The sequence below is a fragment of the Elaeis guineensis genome, chromosome 11 (assembly GCF_000442705.2).
Source record: "Elaeis guineensis isolate ETL-2024a chromosome 11, EG11, whole genome shotgun sequence".
Lineage (NCBI taxonomy): Eukaryota > Viridiplantae > Streptophyta > Magnoliopsida > Arecales > Arecaceae > Elaeis > Elaeis guineensis.
Genome location: NC_026003.2, coordinates 91,398,101 through 91,404,824, shown reverse-complemented (window position 1 = coordinate 91,404,824; position 6,724 = coordinate 91,398,101). Strand labels below are relative to the sequence as shown.

General features: G+C 34.0%; 1 pseudogene; it reads right to left on the bottom strand.

The window, feature by feature from the left end:
- Nucleotides 1-394: 394 nt before the first annotated feature.
- LOC109504850 (syntaxin-121-like) lies at nucleotides 395-915 on the bottom strand (annotated as a pseudogene).
- Between the last annotated feature and the right edge of the window lie 5,809 nt (nucleotides 916-6,724).

Sequence of the window (6,724 nt, the reverse complement as noted above, 5' to 3'; positions counted from 1 at the left end):
AATTAATCTGCCGATTGGCTTCTCGAGAAAGTGATTCAAGAGGACTTCCTCATCAAGCAAAGAGATGAGCTTCATCCAGACTTGAGAAGGCTGCTTCAGGTTGATAGCTATGGTGTGGGTTATAATAAAATGGATAGCAGCTTTTGGCATTGATCTCTTGCTTATTATTAATCATATTTATATGTACCAACAAAAATCCATTTATTATAGGAAAATATGAAATAGTTGATGCTATTATTGGCCTTTTTGAGACTTATAAGCATTGATAAGTGAATCCACGATGCTTTCATGAGCGTCGGGCATGTATCAGCTAGGAAGATGTGAAAATTCTATCATCTACGATGATATTTATAAGCATCATAAAATTAGAACATTAATGATAAGACTAGGGCCTCTACATGAACGTCTCGCCTTCTCCTGTCACCACTAAGGCCTCCATTGCCTCCTTGTCTCACTTCTCCCCAGTCATCGTGTAGTATCACCACTCCATGGCCTCCTAATAATCAGTGGTGACCATCTTTTGTAGCTCGTTGAAGCCCTCCACAGAGTCCTTGAGCTTCTTGCAAAGACCAGTGATGTTGGAGGTGCATGTGTGGTTGGTGCAGGTGCCAGGGCCATAGTTAGGGAGGAAGCGATTGGTAGCATTGGCATGGTTGAGGGACTTGAGGTGGAGCTTGATGAACTTGGCCTTCTTGCGGGCGGTGGAGATATTGCCATCCATGTGGGCATGGAGGTCACAGATGATGGCAGCATGGATGGTCTTGGAGGCCTTGTTGGACTCGTAGAGCTGGTGACCTTGAAGAACTTGTCTAGATTGGCACTAGCAGTGGTGGAGAAGGATGGGTTGCAGCTTATTTGGGCATCGCTACCCCCATTGGCGTCCCAACTCCACAATCCTGAAAAGAGGCTGTTCATCATATGTTAACTTTCTATTTTTGTATCTTTCCCAAAATTACTCTGATCTTAGATGTGGGACAATAAATTCGATCGAAGGTAGTTGGGATGATAGAGAAGAAGAAGGGCAATCAAAGCAAAAGAAGTAGAGGCTTAGGGGAAGAGGGGGGTGGGGTTTAGTGGAGTCCGATGAGTCAACACTTATAAGCATCATCTTGAAGTCCGACCCGACGATGCTTATAAGTGTCGTTAAGAGTCAACGAAGTCCGATGATGCTTATAAGCATCATTAAAAGGCACTGGAGTCCGATGATGCTTATAAGTATTTTTAAAAGTCATTATTTATTAATTTTTAATAAGTGACTAGATGACGCTTATAAGCATTGTTAAGAGTCATTTATTTTATTAAATTTCTAATAAATGGGAGGAAGATCGTTTTAAACTTGCCAATGCTTTAAACTAGTATCGACAAATAAAAGTTGGCTATTTTCCTTTCTTTCGTTGTGATTCTATAAATTCTATATACTTCCTAACAAGCTATAAAAGAAAGATACGAAAATCCTCATTAGAATATTTAGTGTAAAATTTGAAAGGCCATAAAGGAAATCTAGATGATCACCCACTAGAATTCCCCATTTTTCACTCCAAAGAAACTTAAAAGGCAAGTCTGCATTCTTCTTGAGAAAAGATGGGCAACTCTTTTTGGCATGAAAACCTCTCTCTCTCTCTCTCTCCATATATATATATTAGGCTCAAGTCAACTAGATTTAGCTATACACTTGGTTGGTTCTCTACCATTCTAATCCATAAGGATCTTGACGAGTATTGAAAATATATCAATAAAAGTATTAATTTATACAATAATTTATATTTATTTCTTAAGAATTGATATTTTTATTTATCTTTTATAGAAAATATGATTGTTAATAAAAAGAGTCTGATTTATAGATTAAAATAAAAAAAATTTGAAGCAAATCGGACTTAAAATGGATTGAGAATCAAGACCCCAAAGCAAACTGAAAATGAGCTCAAAATCAATTCAAATCGGCTCGAACCTAACCCAATTAAACTGCTTGGTGCACGATGGACCGACCAATTGGTCCATGGAATCAGGGTCAAGGTCCATAAAAAATTTTGCAGTCCACATCGTGATCCACAAGTGAGTGGCTGGCTTTTGCATGATCGAACGATTGAGATCACATTGAACATCTGCTCGGATGGTCGAAATCGCTCCTTCCTATATCCAGTGGTGGTGGCACATAGCATTTGCGTGATCTAGTGGTTCCAAGCAATCCTAAGCGAGATTAGATGGTCCTGATTTGTTGCCAGTGGAAAAACTAAATAGAGAAGGATTTTTTTGAGCACCATCCAATGATTGAAATCAAATCTGAAGCCCGATCCGATGGCTGACATTGAATCCGACTAAGAACTGAAGCTGATTTGCGCTGATCAATAGCCAAAATTCAATCCATAATGGGATCGGATGGTTAGTATCGAATTCGATCGAGATTAAGAGATGGGTAGTGATTTTTGATGAAATCTGGGTAGTCTAAACATGATCTGATGGCTAGAAAATATAGACACAGGTTGGATACATTTTGAGGCATTTTAGGACTCCATTTTCTATCAGAAAAAAATAAAAAATTCACCTATAAATAAAAGGATCCGAAAATAAGAGAAAAAGTAAAAAAAATAGAAAAAATTAAGAACAAATAAAAAAAATAAAAAAATTAGAGATCCAAAGAGAAGAAAGAGAGAAGTCAGTTTGCTCCATGGAGTATGAAAAAAAGAAGAGATCGTCAACTATCTTTCCGATGAGATTGCATCGATCAACTTCAGATCTTTATTACAACTTTATTTTATTTTATTTTATTATTTTTTTTAAAATTTTTATAATTAAACTCCATTTTTAATTAATGTAAAATTTATTGTATTGCACTTTTAAATTTTTGCTCTTTATTTTTATTGCAAGTAGATACTAAGATCTAGTTAGTAGATCTTAGTACCAATTTATTTTTATACTCTTTAAATTTTTATCTTTTATTTTTATTACAAGTAGGATCGAATCTAAATAGTAGATCTCAGTACTAAATTTACTTTTTATACTTTTTAGTTTTTATTTTTTAATTTAAATTACTTTCTCAAAACTTTTTTTTCTATAAAAATCAAAGTTATCAAATCAAAACACTGTCTTCTCTGCAGATTCGACCTAACTTGCTATTTTCTATATATTTTTAATATTATTTTAAAAGTTAAAATTAATTTGATAATTATGATGTCCTAATGACAACATCGCGAGCTATCAATTTTTAACACCATTATCGGAGAAGACATCAATTTTAACATTTGATTTTTTTAATTTTCTTATGAATATAGCTTACTAACTTTTTTGATTTTTTATCTTTTTTATAGAAAAAATAGAAAAATAAAAAGAGAAGAAAAGAAGGGTGAAATGCTTCAAGTTGGTGAGATCAATCCTAACCCTAAACTATTTTCTTTTTTTAGTATTAATTGTTATTCTTTTTTTCAAATTAACCTAAAATTCACCCACATAAATCTCATAAAAATTGTATGACAAGAGTAAAAACTTTATTATTTAGAAGCATTCATTATTTTAGATTTACTTTTGGTGATCGCTGGAGATAGGATAAATTTTCAAGTTTGATTAATTTCATGCATATAATTTAGTTATATAGAACCTCTTGTTTGAAATTGGTTGTGCATATTCATCTCAAATCAACTTAAGAGCAACACCCATAACAAAATAAGATAGAAATTTCATCACCCTTTCTTAGCCTAAAAATAACCAACCAGCATCCCACATAAACCCAAACCTAATTAAAATTAAGTAGATGCTGGCCCCTAGAATTAATTGAGTTCAGTTTGAGTATTGAGGTGAAGTCAAGTACAAAGTAAGTTTGCACTCATCCCTGAAATTGATGTCTAAGATAAAAAGTTATAAAAACTAAGCCTGAGCGGACTCATAGTTATTTAATTAGTTCCATTAGCTTATCTGATCAATCTAATTGGTGTCTAAGACAAGCAACAGGAGGACTCCCACGACCCCACCTCTTACCTGACTAGTTGACGGAAGTGAGAACAGACCTAACTTATATCTAGACCAAGCCACTCTACATCGAATTGTTAGATCTAAGAAATCCATAGGTGTCCTAGGTTTAATTGCTTGCTAACTTAATTGCAATTAACATTTAACCAACTAATTCTTCTCATCTATCATCTCTAGATCTTGGGCTTTCTTAAGGTTCTCACCTTTAAAACTTCTCTCTTTCTTCCTCTTCTCTTTTCTTTCTCCCTTTTTTTAAAAAAAAAATCTAAACTATGCATATTAGGATTTGCACTGGTACATGCACAATAGGAGATCTCTTAACTCTGACTTAGTTAAATCTAATCTTAAAATTAAATGGCTGATCTATATTAAATTTGAAAATCAAATGACTGAAAATTCTGAAGAACCACTTAGACAGATAAAAGAATATTTTATTCCTTCCATCTATAACCCATCGACTTGTATCCACTTACATGATATTCCTGCAAGCCATTATGAGATCAAATCGATCAGAATCCAGATGCTTCCATCTTTCTATGAGAATACCAATGAAGATCCTCACAAGCATCTAGATGAGTTCTTAGAAATCTATTCTATGGTGAAGATTCAAAATTTTACTGATGATGCACTTAGATTGATCCTATTCTCCTTCTCACTTAAGGATAAAATCAAGTACTGGCTTTGCATAATAGGGAGACTGATCTGAACTTGGACTAAAATGCAGTGTGAGTTTTTTAAAAAATTCTATCCCATAGGTTGAACCAACACTATGAGACGAACCATCACTGGATTTGCTCAGCTTTCAGGAGAACAAATTCATGAGACATGAGAGAGACTTAAAAACTTTTTAGAAAATATCCACATCATGGTCTATCTAAGTGACAAATTGTTCAAGCCTTTTATGAGGATTTAGATGATCAGTATAGATAGATGGTTGATGCATCTTATGGAGATGCATTCATAAGTAAAAGTGAGGATAAAGCCTATATCTTATTTGAGACCTTGAGTAAAAATTCGATCAACCATGCTTCATTATCTTTCTATGAAAGATCGATTTCTTACCAAAAGCAGGCAAGAATTTTTAAGATCAAACAAACAGACTCTAGTTCTAAGACTGACTTGAACCTAATAGCTCAAAAATTAGATAAAGTCGATCTTTTTGCCCAGAAGTTAGATCAGTTCTTAATCCTAGGACAACAATCTCCTTTGCAATACACACCATCTTCTAATTATCAGGAGATTTATTCTATCTGTGCTAGCCCAACCCATCATGTGAGTGAGTATCCTCCGGCTGCACAGTTTTCATCTTTCATGCAAGAACAAGTTCAAGTTGTCCAAGGTTATTTCAAGCCTGTCAATGATCTATTCTCAAACATATATAATCTAGGTTGGAGGAACCACCTCAATTTTTTTTGGAGACCCCAACAGACTCAAGCTCAGACCCAAATTTTTCTTGTGCAAAACTTTCAAAATAGACCCTAATACCAAAATTATGTCTATAATAGAGGTCAGTCTAGTCAGCCTACCTAGTCACCATATCATAGTCAGCCATCATATCCACCTCCTCAACAAACTAATCTAGCCGATGATAGGTTTAATACTTCAACAACTAATTATGATCCAACAATAATCTATCATTAGGCTAGAAGCATAAATAGGATATATAGCTAAGTCTACTATGAGGAGAGAATCAGGTCAATTAACAAGCCAACCTATCACAAATCTCAGGAATAACCCACCCACTGTCCACCAATGACCTGGATCTAATTATTAATTCAATGTCCTCCCTAAGAATCTTCAATTTGAGAATACCAACATAATTACTAAACTTAGAAGTGATAAGATTCTTAAAGACCCATATCAAGATCAAGTGAGAGAGGCTACTACTAATGCTAGCCAAAATGAGAAATTAGAAAAAGAGATTAATACTGAGACTAACCAATAGAAGAACTTGAGCTCAAAACTAGTACTGATACTAATTCTAATCTAAGTGAAAAAGATAAAGGAAAGAAGAGAGCAGATAAGTTATCTGAGTCATATAAACTTAAAGTCCCATTCTCTTCAACCTTAAAAGCCATTTCTTCTCGCAAAAAGCAAGGAGCATGCAGTGAGGAGTTAATGATATTATTCAAATAAGTGCATATTAATTTATCCCTCCTCGATGCGATTCAGCACATTCTGGCTTATGCAAAATTTTTTAAGAAACTCTGCACACAAAAGTGTGAGCTGAGAACAATAGAGAGAATTATGCTATCGAGGATGTAAGTGTAGTCCTATTGAACCCATTGCCTCAAAAAATAAAAGATCTTGATGCTCCTTTGATTTCATATGTAATAGGAGGCATCACCTTTGATCGAGCTCTATTAAATTTAGGAGCTAGTGTGAACCTACTTCCGACTTTAGTCTATAAAAAATTTAGGATTGGAGAACTAAATCCCACGTTAGCCATTTTGTAATTAGCTGATAGATTAGTAAAAATACCATATGATCTGGTTGAGGATGTCTTAGTTAAAGTAAATCAATGTTATTTTTCAGTAGACTTTCTCATACTTGATATGGAACCATCTTAGAAGCTAAATCAAAATTTCATAATTTTAGGTCATCCATTCCTGGCCACTGCCAATGCCAATATCAATTATAAAATAGGAGCCATGGATAATTTTTTTTTTGGAGATCAAAAAGTGAAAATTATTATTTTTAATATCTTAAAGTACACTCAGAAGGAGAAAAACTATTCGATAGTTAAATTAATAGATAAAATAGT